This window comes from Protopterus annectens, chromosome 8.part1 (assembly GCF_019279795.1).
Source record: "Protopterus annectens isolate FY-2018-M chromosome 8.part1, PAN1.0, whole genome shotgun sequence".
Taxonomy (NCBI): domain Eukaryota; kingdom Metazoa; phylum Chordata; order Ceratodontiformes; family Protopteridae; genus Protopterus; species Protopterus annectens.
This window is the reverse complement of record NC_056742.1, coordinates 339,882,796-339,902,921: the sequence shown is the minus strand read 5'-3', so window position 1 is coordinate 339,902,921 and position 20,126 is coordinate 339,882,796. Positions and strand designations below refer to the sequence as shown.

Here is a 20,126-nt window from a genome sequence, read left to right as displayed (position 1 = left end):
CCTTATGTATGTATAACTTTTGATGCCAGGGAGAGTAGTTTGATTTTTACTTATTTACCATTCACCTCTTTCAGGGCTCTAACCTCCCTCTTTCAGTTGATATGAAAATTCTGAAGGGTTTAGTCCCCAAACTATTGATTTTATTTACCACTGGTTGAGCTGTCAATGTCCAACTGGGTGCATGGAAGGTGCCCTTTAGCTCTAGAAGCTGGCCAGTTTGTATATATTGTGCAAGATATAAACCCATATTGCTAAGGCTGATACAGCAGTGATAATTTGAACATCTACTGTTAGGGTAAGTTTACTTACACAACTGTACTTTCCTTCCAACAGGATAGTGTTCCTGGGTTGCCTTTGATCCACAGGTGAAATTAGATCAGTATCTACATCTGTTCCTGAGCTTTTACAGTCAGTCAAGAAATGCAGCCAGGTAATTTCTCAGGAATTTGTGGTTCACAGCATTTATGCTTCTCGTGACTCCGTTTGCCAGACTACTTATGAGAAGAATTCAATGGGTCCCGAAAACTGTTAGGTTCCATTATCTTCACCCCCTGACTTTACAGATTCCAGTACTAGGCTTTGTCAAAAGAGAATTGCTGTGGTGGAGACAACAGATAGCTCTGAATACAGGTTTTCCCTTGTTTCTGACAACTTATACACAATCTATAACAATAGATGCATCGTGTTAACATGGGGAGCTGTGTCTATAGGGGATAAAGGTGCAGAGCCTTTGGAACAAACAAAACAGACCAAAACATAAAAATGTAAGAGATGTTGGCAGCAACAGATGCACTCAATTCTGTCTATCATCTGTGATCTTTGGGACCTCTTCTAGTGATTACAGGCAGCACCAAAGTCATGTGGTACATAAACAAATGGAAGGGGGGTACCAGATCTTGCCTTCTGTGCAGAATGGCTGTGGTAACTTGGAAGGTAGCAATTCAGCACAATCCATCCCTTCAAGCTTCCTACACTCCATCAGAGTAAAATGTCGTGGCAGACAAGCTGAGGAGGACCAGGACAGACTCACAGGAATGGAAATTTGAAAAAGGCAGTGGTCTTGGATTTGATCCAGTTATGGGGATCTCAAGTAGATTGGTTTGCCTCCTATCAAAACAGACAACTGAAATTCTGCTGCAGGACTTGCAAACATGCCTGGAAAACAGATGATTTTTCATTGCCTTAGGAAGGCAACGTTCCTGTATGCTTCTCCAACCTTTCTGCTGATACCCAGTGTCGTTCTGAACTTTCAGAAGGACTCTCCAAAATCATTGAGGTACCTTTCTTCTAGCTCACATAACAGTGGTTCTTTCTTCTTATGGAACTGGCCAAAGGCATTTACCAAAAGCTTCCTCATAGAATGGATGTACTCACACAAGACAGGGGTTGTTTGATGTACCCCAACATAAAACAATTACAACTGACTGCCTGGATTATGCAATTCTGATACTTTTTAGACACCTTTTTTTGTGAGGATATGCTGCAGATGTTAAAGGAGGCAAAAAAATGATGCTAGGAAGTCATACATTGGTAAAATAGGTAAGATTTTCTAGTTAAGGCTGCACTAAGAACAAAAACTCTTTCAAGGCTTCTTTACCTCTAGTTTTGCAGTATCTGTGTGAGTTATTACCCTCTGGCCTTTCCTCAAAGTTCATTCATCTGTCATTTTAGCAGAACTGCGCATGGATCAAGTCTTTTCAATACAGACTTTAGCTAAGCTTTTCCTGAAAGGGGTTTTGCATTTGCATCTATCTTGAAAACATGTGGCCCTTACCTTGGATCTTAACCTTTTCATGGAACATTATTACTTTCTCCTTTAAACCAGCTCATCTGGCTGATTTAAGATTCTTAAGTTGGAAAACAGTGTTATTCATTGCCCTGACATCTGCAGGAAAGTTTCTGAGTGGCAAGCTCTTATGGTGGGTCAGCCTTATCTGGTATTTCATAAAGACAGGTTTTCCTTCAGAACAAATCCTTCCCTTATGCCTTAAGTGGCTTCAGTGTTTAATTTGAGACAAGTCATCCATCTCCCTGTTTTTCTCCCAGAAGCTAAAAATGAGAGAGAAATGATTATTCATACTGTGGATGCACACCGACAAATCGAGTATTAACTTGACAGAACTAAATCCTTCAGGAAAGCTGAAGAGTTGATCTGATGTTGTCAATGTTCATTCTATCCCTAACCTGTGGGTTTGGCTCTGATCCTCGGAACCGACTCAGCCGCTATCATAGCTAGTGGTAACCCCAAAAAAAAAAAAAAAAAACTCTCCAGCTTATCCCTTACCCGCAATGCACCTAACCCAGTTGCCTCAGATCTCGTTTGCCGCTTTTTGTGTCAGACATGGTGCCAATTGCTCTCTAGCAGATGTCATTTCTTTAATATATATTTACAGCCCTAACTCTTAATCCCTATATAAACTCTATTTTTCACTTAATATTCTAAATCCCTTACCTGTTCTACCTTTCTAGTTCATTAGTACTTTAATCTTTACTTTTCACTTTTCCTTTCTGTACACTTTGGTGTATTCTCAGTATCATTGTTGATACTTTTCTTCTACACTTCATGTAGCCTTCTTATCATCGTTGATATAACTTCATTGTATTACTACATTTCTGTTCTTCTATTATAAAAAAAGCTTTTCTGTACTTTCTTCAGTTTTTCTCTATTAGTGTGTGTGTGTGTGTGTGTGTGTGTGTGTGTGTGTGTGTGTGTGTGTCTGGAGATATGGAGGAAAAAGAAAAGGCTCCTGCTGGATTTAAGCTTTGTCAGAAATGTGGCCATAAGATACCCCTTTCTGACATGCATTCTTTATACTTTTACTATTTGGGCCCCTTTCATCTTCAGGATGACTGCTTGATCTGTCATTCTTTCAGTCATAGGACTGTTGTTGAGAGGAAAAATAAGCTTATTTTGAAAGGTCTGCTTCTGTCTTCCTTCAGCGAGGCATTATCTGGAGCCACTTTGGCTAAAGACAAATCTAACAAATCTGACTTTTCTAGTCCACCTTCTTTGTCTTCCAAAGTTTCAGAGAAGATGAAGAAAAGACGTTTGTCAGTACCAACATCTCCAGTGGCTCCGGGTTCAAAGAAACAAAAACCTTCAGATCAATCATCTCCTTCAGAACCAACAGGGAAAAAGTCACATCCTTTGGTTCCTATTATTTCCTCGGAACCGATAATTAGCAAAACTTTACTATTGGAACCAACTAGCTTTGATTCTTAAGACTGTAGATCAAGGAGAAACTTTGATGCTGACAATCTCGGATCAGACATCACAATTACAGCACTCAACAAAAATTACTCTACCAAGAACTAGTTATTTTTCCTCATTTTATCCTTTTCCAGACAGACTTCTGTCACCCTTTTTAGAGAGACCTAAGTCCCCTTCTGTGATGTCTGCCCATTCCTCTAGAAGTCTAACTGAAAGCTGATGTGGAGAGACTGGTGAGAAAGATCCTCTGGGTGCAAGGAGTGATAGGATCCATCTTGGTTCCTACCTCAGTGGGTCAATGATTACATTCTTCTAATACTCCACCTTTACTTCCTCCTCTAACTTCGCTTGAAGGTTTAGCGTCTACAGTTCTGAGCTTCCTGGTGCTGTCTGTGTCAGAACCGAAGATATCTCTATCTTTGGAACCAGTTATTGCTCTGATCTCTTTGGCTCAATTGGAGCCTTTGATCTCTCTGGGCTGTATCTATCCTGTCAGTTCCGAGGGCTGAGATTCAACTCCGATATTGTCAGAATCTTCTCTGCACCTTGAAGCTTTGGCATGGATCAGCTCAGCTCCTGCTTCTGCTTCGAGTGGGATCTCCTTAGAGTGGGAGGTTCCCAGACCCACACTTTCGGATCTGGCGTCTCTCCCTTCTCTGATTGGATCAGCTTTCAAGGTTATGGAGAGAGCTATGACTGCAGCAGTCAGCTCCTTCCTACTCAGAACACACTTTCCTATCATGCTTATGTTCAGAGTCTCAACCAGTCCCTCAACAAGGACAATGAGTACCTAAATCTCAGAAATCCCAAATGGGAATATCCTCTTCTTCTGATACTTACCCAGATCATACCACTGAGGAGGTCCTTAAGAACAAGAAGTTTAAGAGGAAGCAGATTCCCTGAATGAATCTATCACAGAAGACACAGACTTTGATGAGGGTGAATGATCCCCAAGATCACCTCCTGATGGAGACATCCTGGAATTCTTAAAACAGAGAGGTGAATGGAAGTCCAGCAATCCTTCGTCTGAGGAATTGGTGTACCTCTAGGCTTTTGGTACTTGCCCATCTACCTATTGGGTGACTCTGCTTGCCGATGAGCACATTGAGTTGATCTCTCAGTAGGCATGGAAGGCCCCTGACACCATTCAACATGTTTCCTGGAGACCCAACAAAATCATCACTGCCCCGGAGGATAAACAGTTTTGGTTGAAAGGTTTGCCTGTTGATGCCATGGTCATAGTGGCAGCATCCATATGGGAACTAGCTGAGGAGATCTCCTATATCCATCCACCCAAAAAGAAGTTTTGGGAGATAGATAGGTTTAGGAAATAGGTTTATACTTCTTCGACCTTTGTGCTATGGTCCTTTAATTTCCTGCAACATTTCACCAGGCTGCAGGTCGCAGAGGGATCTGATTAAGGAGCTCTCAGATACCCTTTCAGGATACATCTCTGAAGAGGTTCAGGAATCTGAGGTCTGTCAGTTGGCTACCCTTCACTCTGTATCCAGCTCGTCCATGAGGCTTATTTCTCATGCAGCCGAAGTGATGATAAGAGCAGCAGGTTCAGGAGTTTCCATCAGGAGACATGCCTGGAAGTGCTTATATGACTTTGCAGAGCCCTTCAAGTCTTCATTCATCGATGCTCCCTTTGACGGCACATCCTTGTTTGGCCCTAAAGTTAAAGAAACTTTGTCCAGGTGTGAGAAAGACAGAGAGACCCTGTCTGTCATGGGTGTACATTTTTCCCACTCCTCAATGATCCTTTTCAAGGAATCAGTGAAGTACTTGAAAGATGTGGTTCAAAATGTCCCAAGGGTTCTTCCAAGACACATGTGGAGGTAGTTCTCCTTGGGCAGAGGGGGAACTTCATTAGTAGATGCCACCCTTGTGGCAAAGGAGGTGCACAAAACCAAGGATCCAGAATTTCTTTCTTTGGTAAACACATTCAGCACTCCTGAAAGGAGGCCCAGTTGTCTTCTTCAGGAGGCAGACGGGGGTCATCTACCCCTGCACCAGACAGCCTGGCTAGAAATAACATCAGATACCTGGGTGCAGAGGATCATTCCCAAAGGTTATATTATTCCATTTTCCCTTCCACCTCCCAATTCACAAAAGAATCCCCAGACCCCAATGTCCCATACGATCAGAGGGAACAAGCAGTATTACAAATTCAAGAGCTGCTAGAAAAAAAGAGTCATCCAAGAAGTCCCATCAGACCAGAGAGAATCTGGAACTTGCTCAAGATTCTTTTTAGTGCCAAAAAAAGACAGGGACTGGAGACCAGTTTTAGATCTCAGTATTTTAAACAAGTCAGTTCATCAAACAAAGTTCCGGATGGTCATGGTTCAGTTCATTCTTCCATTTTTGGAACAGAACAACTGGATATGCTCAATAGACCTTCAGGATGCATGCTATCATATAAAAATGAACAGGTGATCCAGAAAGTTTCTACATTTTTGGGTGGGAGCTTGTCACTACCAATTCAGAATCCTGCCCTTTGGTCTCACCACAGCCCCCAGGGTGTTTACCAAGTGCATGGCAGTAGTAGCAGCTCATTTGAGACTGCTGGGATTCTGGGTGTTTCCATACTTAGACAACTGGCTCATTACCACTCCAACAAGGCAACAACTGCTAGAAGCAAGAGAGCAGGTTCTCCAGACTTGTTCCCATCTGGGGATAACCATAAACTATGAGAAATCTCACCTCAAACCAACTCAGACCTTGGAGTTCATAGGAGCAATCCTGAATACAAAGACAACAACAGCCTCTCTCTACAATGAGACTACAGAAAATCAGATCACAAGTTATGAAAATAATTCACAGCAAGAAGGTATCTGCACACCTAGTTGTACAGACCTTGGGGTCCATGGTGGCAGCTATAACACTAGTCCCTTTAGCCAGATTTCATATGAGAATTTTACAATGGCTGCTTGCAACACAATGGTCGATATTAGATCAACCAATGTCAACTTTGATTCAAGTTACTAACATTTGCTAGAGAGATCTCAAATGGTGGATACAATTGGATCAAATCATAAAAGGCTGTCCATTCATCACCTCTAATCCCAAGGTCACAGTGACCACAGATGCTTCTCAGTTTGAGGGGCATTATCTGGGGAACACTGTCCAAGGCACTTGGTCCCTCATAGAGGCCAACTTGTATATCAATGTCCTAGAGATGAGAGCAGTGCTTTTAGTGCTGCAGGCCTTCCAGGATGCTGTCCTTTCAGGGACAATTGCAGTTGAAGTGGGCAACATGTCAGTAGTTTGGTACAGCAACAAGCAAGGAGAAACCAAGTCCTGTCCCTGTGTCGAGAAGCACTCAGAGTGTGGCAGTGGGCGATCTCATCCAACTGCTTTCTCATAGCAATGCATATTCCAGGGATGTCCAATATGATAGCAGACAAGTTGAGCAGATGCATACTCCTGCCTCATGAGTGGTTTGTCAATCCAAATGTGACGGAAATAATTTTTTATCGATGGGGCCAGCCTTGTTCCAATCTCTTTGACTTCCCCTAAACAACAAGTGCAGCAACTATTTTGCCCTAATCTCCCCTCAACAGGAATCACCGAGGGATGCTGTAGTCCACAACTGGCCCTCCTGTCTTCTTTATGCCTTTCCTCAGACTCCTTTAATTGCAAAGATCCTACAGAAAGCAATCAGGTTGAAGAGCAAGGTAATTTTTGTACCTTATTGGCCTCAACAGATTTGGTTTCCCTTCCTTTGGCCTCATCTAATTCACCCACCTTGGTTTCTGGACCTGGTTCCAGAACTCCTATCCCATCCAACAGGCATGATTCATCCAGACATCTTGGACCTCATGCTGACAGCTTGGTCTCTCCAATTCCATTAATAGCCAGACAATCTATGCTCTCTTCACCTGTCTGTCACATTCTTTTGGCCTCTCACAAACCATCTGTGTGGAAACTTTACAACAGTAAATGGAAAAGGTTTGTACTTTGGGCAGGTCTAAATAAAGCTGACCCATTTTCAGCACCTATTAATAAGATTCTTGCATTTTTAGCCTCTCTGTTCAATGCAGGGGCGTCATCTTCTACTATTAAAGTTCGGTTAGCAGCCATATCCAATTTTCATATTGGATTTGAAGACTTATCTCTTGTTTCTCACAAACTTTGTAAAGCTTTTTTGAAAGGTAATCTTCTGTTGAAGCCTCCCTAGAAAGATCCAACCCTTCCTTGGGAAACTGAACTTGGTGTTGGAAACAGTCATACGGCCTACTTTTGCACCAGCAGCAGACTGTGATCTTAAACTTCTGTCCTGGAAAAAAGTTTTCTTAGTTGCCATCACTTTTGTCAGAAGGATTTCAAAAATTCAAGCCTTGTCTTGTAATCCGCCAATTTTGTTTTTTCACAGACACAGGGTTGCGCTAAGAACCAACCCCTCCTTTGTACCAAAGGTGGAATCAGAAGTCAACATCAACCAAACCATTAACCTATCAGTGTTTTTTCCCCAAATTTGCTAATAAAGGTGAATACTGTATACACTTATTAGATGTTCCTAGACAATTATGGTTTTATCTTCACAGGACAAAAGATATCAGAAAATCTGACCAATTATTTATCTCTTTCTCAAATACAAAACTTGGAAAATCTGTGAGCAAAGTGACATTGGCAAGATGGCTAACAGCTTTCATTTATTTAATCTACAAAAAATGGGATTGCTTTATCAAATCCTATAAAAGCACATCCCACTAGACCTGTGGCAACTTTAGTTGTCTTCCAGTCTAGAGCCTCCATGGATGATATTTGTGCAGCAGCAACCTGGGCTACTCTCCATACTTTCATTACTCATTATAAATTAGATCTGGTTTCCAGGAGAAGAGCATCATATGGGTCAATGGTGCTCAGACACATCCTTCCTTGAATCCACCCAGGATTAAATGTAGCTGGGGACTCTGTCCCACAGGCTGAGGATAGAATGAAAATTGACATCAGATAAAGAAGTTATGTACTCGCCATAACGTTCCATCTGTGTTGTCCATTTTCATTCTTCCTCAGCTCACCTCTCTCCAACCCCCATGCCCTTGGATTTCTAGAGGAATGGGTGACTAACAGATTATTATCCTTGGTATATAACTGTGGTTCTAGAAGTCATCTCAATGAATGTTTTACAAATAATATTTCCCTTTGTCTATCAGCAAACTCAATCTGAGGTAACTGGGTTAGGTGCATTATACGTAAGGGATAAGCTCAAGAATTTTTTGGTTACCATGAGTTATGATACCGTCTGAGTCAGTTCCGAGAACCAAACCCACAGGTTGAGGAAGAATGAAAATGGACAACATAGATGGAACATTATGGTGAGTACATAACTTCTTTTTTATTTCCTATTAAGGTAAAAATGTCAGCCAGGGCCTATTTCCAGATGGTTGTCTCTGTCTGTTTCTTTTTGTTATTCCCACCATAAGAAGGTACTTCCAGGCACAGTCAAGGGTCATTCTACTAGTGCCTTGGCTTTTTCAGTGGCTTTTTGGAATGGGGGATTCTAGAAGCATTCTAGAGACAGCTAGCTACTTGATCCTCTATACATGCTTTTACAAAACAGATTCCTTTTCCAGGTGTAGAACAGCTTTTGCTAGGACCATTCTCCAGGGGCTTTGGGACCTTCATCCTTTCTCCTCCCATACAATATAAGCTCTGGAATTCTATTCATACTGCTTAAGCATCTACAACAGTTATTTAATGATGAAAATAGTACATATCTTTAAATAAACTGACCATAATAATAGATCTTCAAAGAAATCACTGTTGATGTAACCACTGTCTCCATTCCCCTTATTTTTATATGCGTTTTTGCCAGTGTGAAGACTTTACGTGTTTATACGTAACATTTCCTTTTTTATTATGACCTTAGCCTTTCTTTTTTTCCTCTTAGCAAGAAAATTTTGAAGATTTTGGCACCCAGACATATGATTTTCTCCCTTGGAAGTTTGTGCCTTCAGTTGTCTGGGCGGGTGTGGGGGGTAGCTCAAAGCTTTGGAAGACTGGCCACTGTTATATCCCAGGTAGGATATAAGTAATACAGCTTAGGCTACTGCAGCAGTGATTTATCTGAACATCTGGTGTTATGATAAGTTTACTTACACAACTGTACTTTACTCCAAGGAAAGCAGAATTCAACTTCTGATTTGCAGTAATATAAATGAAATACTTATTTGTGTGTCATGCTTAAAATTTTAAGTATTCTGTCAGGGAAAGTATGCTCAGAAATGTTGTGCCATTCTTTTTTGTAATGTTCTAATGGTGTATCTCATTTTAAACTGTTCTTTTTCCAGATATTCTTCTTACTCCTGCCAGGAAAACTTCCAGTACTTTAAACTTTCCAGAACATAAAAAGATGTATGGGAGTGATGATTGCATCCAATAAGATAATTAAGAACTCAAAAGGTAATGTCACAGAATTATCTAAGACCTCTTGAGTAGTTGACTAGCTGACAGTGTTGAAATAATCCTTTCTACTGTGCTAAACATGTATCATTTAAGGCTATAATTTTCCTCCCTTATCACTGACTGTTGTCTATACATGACATATGTACACATACATTAATAGAAAAGAAAACAAAGTGTAGTGATATTTTCATTATATTTATGCATTATACATATTTGTATTCTTTTTAAAGGAAAACTCCAGCTTCTCCTACAGTTTCACTCAACTCTTAGGTTGCTTTTTCCCTACAATATGATTCCAGTACTGTGTAGGTACCTGAAACCTGCTTGTACTTTATAAAACTTTCATTTCCTCACTTTGGTATCAAAGGAAGAGAGAGAAACCACATACTTTGTTAAGCTTAACTTCTCACATAAGTTGCAGATGAATTTATCTACAACTACATAACATACCACAGACATAGAGAAATTTGTAGTCAGGAGCTCAGGCTGCTGTAAATAAGACATAGATGTGTGAAACTGTTTTCCATTGCTTTTATTACAAAGAGGAAGAAAACTTACACTGATTCACAGCTGCTTCCAATGTAGCTATGCCTTTCATAGCAAAACAGAGCAAGTAGATCAGTCAATAGTTTAAAGGCAGTTGTCACCTCTTTTGACAAATCAATGTGATGACAGTATTGAAATGCTAAGCTTTAAACTTTATAATGTGTGTTGTTTATATTACTTTACATTTTAAGATGACTTAAATGTAGTATCAAAAATGTCTCACCTCACCTCAGGCTTTGTGCCCACTGAATGGTGCACAGCAACAGTTATCCCACTCCACAAAGGTGGAGCCACCACGGACCCTGGGAACTACCGCCCCATTAGCCTGATGAGCCTGGTCTGCAAGGCTATGGAGCGTATCATCATGGAACTTATAAACAATTACATTGGTAATCTCCAAACTCTGGACCCTACCCAGTTCGGGTTTGTAAAAGGCAGATCATGTCTCCTAAACCTGATAGACTTCTTTGAAGCGGTCACCAAAGCCGTAGATGAGGTAAGGTGGTTCACACAACCTATCTAGATCTTGCCAAGACTTTCGACACTATCCCCCACTCTGGAATTATAGACAAACTTACTAAACTAGGTATAAATCCCTATGTCACAAGATGGGTTGCCAACTGGCTCACTGACAGAACCCACGCTGTGAAAGTAGCAGACTCTAAATCCAACTTCAGACCAGTGACAAGTGGAGTACCACAGGATTCAGTCCTAGGTCCTCTCCTGTTTGGTATCTACTTCTCTGAAGTACAGGCTAACACAGAAGGTCTTTGGCTAACAAAGTTCGCAGATGACTACAAACTAGGAGTCATAATTAAAACTCCTAACGATGTGGACATCCTACAAAAGGGCCTCACTGAGACAGATGCCTGGTGTCAAAGCCATGGCCTCAAGCTCAATGTCAAAAAGTGCATTATCATCCCTTTTGGTAAAAACTCTGTACCCATGAACTACCACATAGGCGGTAGTCTACTTAACACCAAAAGTGCGATGAGACCTTGGGATACAGGTGGACAGTAGTCTCTCCTTTGATAATCACATCGCCACAGTAGTCAGGAAATCCTTCTACGTGGCACACCTCATCACAAAAGGTTTCTCATCCAGGAAAAAAAGAGGTCATTGCTCCCCTCTACTCATCACTCATTAGACCCATTATAGAGTACAACACCCCTTTTGGTATGTACCTCACAAGACATCTACAACAACTGGAAAGGCCACAGAAATACCTGACAAAGAGGATTACCAGCCTCAAACAGATGCCCTATGCAGATCGTCTCAAAAAACTCCAGCTTTACTCTGTAGCATATCATCTACTCAGAAGCGATCTCTGCCTAACATACAAAGCTGTGTCAAACCCAGAATGGTTGGACATGCTCCACGTAAAGAAATCCCAATCCCTCCAAGCTACACGCTCTAGGGACCTAAACCTTGTCAGCACAATAAACAGAACATGCTGGAGGGATAGATTCCTGTCCCAGAGACTTTCCATACTCTGGAACAAACTACCTATCTATATCAAACAAAGCTCCTCATTAGCACTCTTCAAGAAAAATCTTGATGATTGGATGGGAGATAGGAAATTCACCCCGGGGATCACTTCTGTGGCTCTGCTTGACAGGGGCACAGGAAAATAATTTTCTTGGGTCGCAATAGCCAGGGTACCATTTGGCTAGGCTTATATAGCCCCTAGGGCCAAAGGCTAGTACCTACCTATGAACCTATGTCTGTGACATTTAGAAAAAAGTCAGAAAATATTTTTCTTGTAATTCTTGTAAAGTGTCAGCACATTTACCAAAGTGTAGAGGGAGGGGCTGTCAATTCATTTTGGACTACAAAAAGGTACTTTGAACAAAGGCCTGCAATTTAGCAATTGTTTTGGTTGCAGCTGTATAATTCCTTAGTATACTATAAAACAAGCTCTGAGACACACACAAATGAGTGCCATTCAAGAAATAAAAAAAAGCAGCCCTGTTATAAACAGTATATAAGATGACAGTGACTGACACTAATCCCATTATATGTCAATGAAATGGGAATGCACCATTACTTCCTTATGTCTATCATGACTCATATAAAGCAGACTTGAAATGGACTATGGGAAAGAGAATGGCTTGAAGAAAAATAAGATCACATTGATATGTCAAGCCCCACTGACAGGCATTTTGCAGAAAACGTATTAAAATTCTGTAAGAAGCAGTCAGAGTGATTTTAAGATGTTAAAATAACTCATACATGTGCTGACACCTGGCTAAAACCACACATTACAAACTCTGAAATTATTCCACCTGGCTACCAAGCTCTCCTATTGGATCGCCAAAACAAAAAAGGAGGTGGTGTAGCATTAATATACAACTGCCTGCTGAATCTCTCCCCTTACCAGAATACCATTCCTCAGTTTAATAATGCCGAACTAACCATTGGAATCCTCAAAATGAACAACTTTAAAAGTATCTGTATTATAGCCATTTATATTCCCCCTGGTGAAAACATCGCGACCCTAGAAAATATTCTCTTATGGGCTTCAAAAAATATCAAACTTGAGACTTACATTCTAGGTGATGTCAACATTGACTGGAATAAAATTAATAACAATACTCCCACTCTCTCTATTAATCTTTATAACTTTACTCAACTAATAAACAGCATTACTAGACCCAACAAAAATAACCCACCAGGGTCCATCCTAGACTGGATCCTAGTCAGCCATCCTAATAAGATCTCCAACTCTGGTACTTTACCTCATTCAATAAGTGACCATCTTCCAGCCTTTATTCTCCGAGCTGCCCAACACCTCCCTCACCAACACCAATATGCCCACACTCGCAATCTCACTAATTTTAACCCCTCTATATTCTCTGAAACCCTTAAACTAACTAACTGGGATATCCTTAAAACTCTTCCTCTAGATGACGCAGTGGTAAGCTTCAATACTACCTTCCTTAAAATCCTAAACTCTCAAGCCCCACCACGAACAAAACGAATAAAACAAAACTCTGCCCCTTGGCTAAGTAAGGACACTAAAACTCTTATGCATCAAAGGGACAAAACCTGGAAAATTTATAACAAAAATAAACACCCATATACACTCCTTCAATATAAGCAACTCCGCAATCTAACCAAAAAACTTTTCACAAAAGATAAAAAATCCTACTACACTAAACTACAGTCTACCCTCTCAAAAGATCCCCAAAAATTCTGGAATTCCATTAACTCCCTCTTACACCCAGGCTCCAAATCCAATCCCTGTCCCAACAACAACAAGACCGACACAGAAATTGCATCCCTTTTTAACTCCTTCTTTACCAATTCTATAGCCGAATTGACCAAAACCTTCTCAAAATCTACACCCTGCCCTCCACCCAATCCTTCTCCCCCATCCTCTCCCCACTCCTGCTCTCCTAATCCCCTTCCCACTTTCCACTTAAAACTTGTATCCACCAGCTATATTAAAAAGCATCTGACCAAACTCAAGCCTTGCTCTAATGCCCCCGACAATATCCCATCTCTCTTTCTCAAACTTGCAGCTGATGGCATTGCTATACCAATCAGTATTCTCATCAATAGATCCATCCAAGAATCTTATGTTCCCAAACTATGGCGAGCAGCTTACATCCTGCCTCTTCATAAAGGAGGCAAAAATAATAGCACTTCTAATTTCCGCCCAATAGCCATTCTTTCCCCAATTTCTAAATTGCTGGAAAAATGTATCCACCAGCAACTCATGCCCCACCTACTAAATAACCATCTCCTTACCCCTACTCAGCACGGCTTCCGTCCTGGCCACAGTACCATTACTGCTCTACTCTCTTTCTTAGATATTATCAACCATGCCCGTGACTCTAGAGACATTGTCTCCACTGTCCTTCTCGATCTTTCCAAAGCATTTGACATTGTATCACACACACTCCTTCTCAACCACCTTTCTAACCTCAATCTGTCTATTGATTCCCTTTCTTGGTTCAAAAGTTATCTGTCAGACAGATCCCAAGCTGTGAAATGGCAAACAGGGACCTCTTCCTTCCTTCCTACCCCCACCGGAGTTCCACAGGGCTCTACTCTCGGACCTATACTCTTTAACGTGTTCATCAATAATTTTCACTCTGCAATTCCTCACTCTCAAATAGTCCAATATGCAGATGACTCCACTCTAGTCTGCTCTACCTCCGGCCTTCCCGAACTCCAGTCCAAGACCCAATTGGCCTTCACTGCTACAGAGAATTGGATGCTTCTAAACCATCTCTCCCTTAATGCCAATAAATCCCACATCATCCTCTTTCCCCCCTCTAAAGCTCCTCTACTTGATAAATCCTCTTTCAAGATTACAAGCCTCACCCACTCCACAATAGAAGTTGTTACTCATGCCAAGCTACTTAGTGTTACTATTGATGAACACCTGAAATTTAATACTCATGTTCAACTAAATATAAAAAAACCCACCAGAAGCTTGGTATGCTTTATAGAAACACTAACTTCTTAACATTAGCTACAAGACAAACCCTCGCTTCCACCTTCCTTCTACCTTCTTTATTATATGGTGCTCCTCTTCTAATGAACCTAACAGCTTCCATCTCCTCTAAACTAGAAAGTTGCTACAACAAAATTGCCAAATTCGCCACTAACTCTTCTCATTCTACTCACCATTGCATCTCCCGCCATAGTCTCCAGTGGCTCGAACTCCCTAATCATCTTGACTACCTCCAACTTACTACTGCCCACAAACTAGTTTTCAAACCCAATGCTTGCCCAGCTCTTTCGAATATCCTACCTTTCTATACTCCTCTCAGGCCCCTAAGATCAGGCCACAAAAATCTTCTTTCTGTACACAAGCCTAAACGACCACCTAGTCACCTACTCCTTTCTTATACTATAGCAAAGAAATGGAACCTGCTTCCTCCCCAGCTAAGAATCACCACAAGTCCTGAACAATTCAAATGTCTACTACATTCTCTCCTCCTCCAAAACAGGAAATGTAATTGTATACTTCCCACCTAGGTCCTATTACTTTCCTAGTTTCTACTTTCCCCCTCCTGCTCCCCATACTCTACATTTCTTTTTTTTTCCCCTATATTAATCTCGCTGCAGATACCCTTTAAATCCTCACTTCCCCTCTGCTTATATGCCTTCTCCTGCTACTCATCTTTTCCCTCTTCTCTCAGCTACTCAATCTGCATTCTTCTACCAATGTGTACATATATATATATATATATATATATATATATATATATAATATTTCACTTTATTAAACTGTTTAAGTGTGCAATATTAAGGAATATGCAGCTTTAAAAGTGCAAAGTGTTTGTTACATGGAGCTTTTCTCCCCGGGCCTCCACTGAAAACGGGCCTTCGGGCCCAGTGGACATCCCCGGTTATCAAACTGGAAATAAATAAAATAAAACAGAGAGAGAGAGAGAGAGTGAAAAATAGATTTTCCTTTAATAATTATAATTCAGTCCAACATTATATTTATTGTTCAATTCCTGCCTTCCCTTAAATTTTACTCTTTCTCCTGAATATTATTCTGCATGTATTATTCTAACAACTTCCATTTTGTTTGTTTGTTTGTGTCTTTCGGCTTTTTCCCTGTTAGGGGACGCCACAGCGGAACTCCGGTCCACTAATGATTGGTAGTGGATTTTTACGTACCGGGTTACCAGCCCCGACACACAACCTTCAACGAAGGCACACCCCATTCACGTATGCCTCCGCACAGAAGACGCTCTAGCTGAGAATCGAACGGGACAACATCTTGCTATGAGGCGACAACGCTACCGCAGCACCACCACCGCAGTTCTAACAAATTCCATTTATTTCTATTTAATTTGCTCCATTTCTCTAAAGCTCATACTTCCAGTTATTTTATCTCCTTTAGAATATTCAGTACTTCAACTGTAGATGGTTTAGATTTTGATTTCCATTTTCTAGTAATTGCTTTTTTGACAACATTAAACTTAGTAAGGCCTTCTTATGTGTGGGCAATTCCAATCATATATTCCACTCAAAAGAATAATTTCCTTAGGTGCAATCATTTGCTCCCCCAAAGTTTCTGACAAATACTCTGTAGGGAATTTGTAAAAATTGCTAACTTGTTACATTCCCCCCAAAAATAGAAAACATGTTCCCAGTTACCTCTCTCTTTCTGTCACACCTGCAGAATTTGCTTTCTACCTAAGGAAAAAATGCTCTGAAATCTGCTTGAGGTATAAAATACCTATGCAAACACTTCCAAGCAAAAATCATAAACCTTGTAGACTTTCCTGTATTGTTGGAAGCCATACAGATATCCTTCCATTGTTCCTTTGTAGGTTGCCTTTCCAGTCTCTCTTCCTATTTTTTCTAACCTCTGATTGATTCTTATAGTTATACAATATTTTATATGCCTTACTAACTATCCATTTTTTTAAATAGCAGCTTCTGTTATATAGTCAACTAAAACCTCTACCACAGCTGGTCATTCACTTACCATTCCCATATCCCTTTCATTTTGTCTGTGCTCTCTTATAAAAAATAAAGAGTATTGAATTATATTAAGACGTGTTGAGTGCAAATAACAGTGATACATAAGACACATTTGGATAGAAAAGAGCATGTGAATTTGGCATAGAAAGGCTTTCAGAATGGATATTCGGCATAATATCAAGGACAAAGGAAAAGGGAAGTATTAATACTGATTGAGAGAGTGACTCCAGTAGCAATAGAAAAAGAAAAAAATACAATAATGGTTGATTTGTTGAAGTTAGAGGTTATTGGCAGAGAAAGAGGATTGCACTGGGTTGTATTTATATTCTACCTAAAACTATTGTTATTGAGCTTAGGAGAATTTGGGAGGAGGATAATTAGTTTTTCAGATGGGAATATTATTTATAGGTAGGGAGTATAACCTGATTTGCAGTGCTGAGGATTTATTGGGGGACCTAGGAGGAAAATGTAACCAAGGAGGCTAAATTTCTGAAGAACTATATGAGAATATTTGGTATTGAAAATATAAATGTAGTAGCAGGAACTCAGAATTTACATGTCATCCTTTAACATCATTCATTTAACATCAACTAAATTTAACATTAACATAAATTTAACATCATTCGATAACATTCTGTGCAATATGCCAAGTTAGCATTCCATGCAATTTGAAATTTGTCTGATTTTGATCTGTGCAATATATTATCTATGCAATATTTTGTACTGATGAAGACATTTAAGTGGAATAGTCTTGGTGCATGCCATTGTACTTGTTACTGCACTGCATAAATGTCTTACTGTTGTTATTGTTGGATTAGCATTACTATATGTGTTACTGTAGTATTACTGTCAGTATATGATGTATACACACTGAGTTCAAAATAATGCATTTTCGTTAAGCTGCAGTGTTGTGCGGTCTGAATGACAAAGTTCACTTTGTCTTTGATCATGCCTCAAGATACAATATTTCTGCTAGGTTAGATAGAAATTATATTTCACAGGCACATCTGCATTTAATAGAAAGGTTTGCTATCAATAACGTTATCAGATTGTGCACCAATGAAAACTTAGATAAAGATAAAGGGTAATGATGTGAAAAATAAACAGTGCTGCCTTCTTACTTACTTGTTAAAAAAGGAATTTGAGGAATGGACAGTTGATTTGATTCAAGTGTTATTAGGGTAGATACAAATTACTTAAAAGGGATAGTTAAATTGTGGAGTAAAATGAAAAAGGAGTTTTAAAACATGGTAGAAATAAGACACAGAGAGACAGAGATATGGGAAAGAAATAATATTACATATTTATAGAGACTAACAAAGGCTAGTTCTCATAGAACTAAAAGAGTAGCAACTGCAGAATGCTAGAGGAAGAATAAATGGGTATTTGGAGAAAATGTTTGAATTTAAAAGGGTTGCTGTTAAGCAGCTACTTTCTAGTAACAACTAGAGAGTGAAAATCTTAGCACAACTACTTATGCATCAAAATGTATTAAGAGTTTGTAGACAAAGTTAGGCAGCCCATGACAATAAAAAAGTTAATCAGAGACCTTATATTGATATTAGAGAGATTTTGGAAATGTTATGAAAATGTGTACAAAGCCCAAGAATGGAGAAAGCAAGAAAAGCCACAAATAGAAGGTTAGAGGAAGATGTGACTCAATAAGCAATGTCTAAGAATGAAAGAGATAAGCATGATGACCTGATGTTGTCCTCTTTATTCTTCCTCACTGATGGGTTACAGCTCCGATCCTCAGATCCAACTCAGCCACATTTTCCAGACTTGAGATCCTAGTCTTGAGCTTCTTCCTCTTCCCATAATGCACTACACTATCTCTAATTCCTCAGATCTCATTTGCCACTGAAGTATCTGGAGATGGTCATCTTCCGCTCTCGAGCTTTGCAGTGGGAGATAAGTGCGTCTTTCATAATATCCTAAATAAATTCTTTCTCTCATTCCTTTACAGAATTTAATCTTATGTCTTTCCCTCCCTTGCAGCTATTATTTCTTGATTCCTTTTGTTTCAGGAAACTGTTTCTTCCCTTTTTAGTCTTCTTATTGCAGTCGTTGGTATCTTAACTTCTTCACTTTGCTGTTTTTATTCCAGTTCCCATGTTAGTGGTGTGGCCTTGGCTTGCCTTTTTTTAAATATCCACGCTCTTTCTAGAAGTTACGGAGCTTCTACAGTAAAACTGCTTTTTCTGTGATGGACTCATCCTATGCTCTCTACCACACAGAAACAAGAATAAAAAAATAATAAAACAATAAAATTTATTTTGTGTATGCAGTGTTATTGGGGTTTCAGTCCCCCACTACTGGCTAAAGGCCCCTTCAAAAGGTCAAAATTTGCAGTGTCTTTGTCTTATAGGACTTAGAGAGAAAAAGACTGATCTAAACGTTAATGCTAATGCAGTTATGGAGGTGTTGGATCTTAGGTCTGTTTGCAACCTGTCCTTCTTTGGAATTCATACCTGTCAACTGTCCAGATTTTTAGCTCATATTTTTGGTCTGCTCCTTGTACAGTTTGTGGTTCTCTATATCAGATCACTTGGATGATTTGAGGATTGGAGTCACTATGTTGTGACATACATTTGAGTTTCAGATTTCATATCCCTCAGAAAATGCATGTTATGGAAGACACTGTTACTCTATCAACTTTCTGGTGAGAGGTACGTTTTGGATCCGATGCAAAATTTGTAGGTTCTCTCATTTGTGGACCCTGGTCCTTCACCAAATACTAAGTGCTCTACAGGTCTGGATCCAGTCACCTTTTCTGATCTAAGTAAAAATACAAAGTCGCTGTTACCCAAAGGTCTGCTCCAAAGGAAATACGAAAGATAGATGAACGAAGTAACACACTGGAGTCTGACCACCACAATAAATGGAATGATTTATTTTCAGACAAGCGCTTTCACGTGTATCAAACACGCTTCTTCAGATCCTTAGCAAATGCATTCAAATAGGCTGTGCATATATATATATATATATATATATATATATATATATATATATATATATATATATACTAAGTGACTTTTCTTTAATTAGACAGTATAATTGATCAATCAAACAATTAAACAAATAAAACAATTTAAAACCATTAAAGCAAGAGCAACATTTAACACAAGACAAAGCAAGGCTATATGTTCTGTTCAGCAAGTTTGTGTAACAAGTATATGTAAAAACATAACATAAAACATCATAAAAAGCACCTTGGGAAAGCTCCTAACTATGATTTGTATATAAAACTGTTCATTTGATATAAATCAATATAAAATAGAGTATTGCATGTATGATAGTTCCAAGACTAGTACGTGGAACATACACCTTAATCATTGAACAAAACAGGTACTGAGACTTGCGAGAATTCACAGAGTACCAGTGCTGACAGGTTACTATCCATAAATGCATTGTATCCAATGAGAAACCGTATATTATGTATATAAATTACCAGGAAATATATCTCTGAACTAAAAAATGTATGTGTCTCATACCAATA

The 20,126-nt window shown here is 39.6% G+C and overlaps 1 long non-coding RNA gene across 1 annotated transcript in view; it reads left to right on the top strand.

The window, feature by feature from the left end:
- The window catches only part of LOC122810340, a 391,757-nt gene that overhangs the window by 276,457 nt on the left and 95,174 nt on the right, over window positions 1-20,126 (top strand). The window contains exon 2 of the long non-coding RNA XR_006366085.1: window positions 9,511-9,622. This is a non-coding gene — a long non-coding RNA (uncharacterized LOC122810340). The remainder of the gene's footprint in view (window positions 1-9,510; window positions 9,623-20,126) is intronic.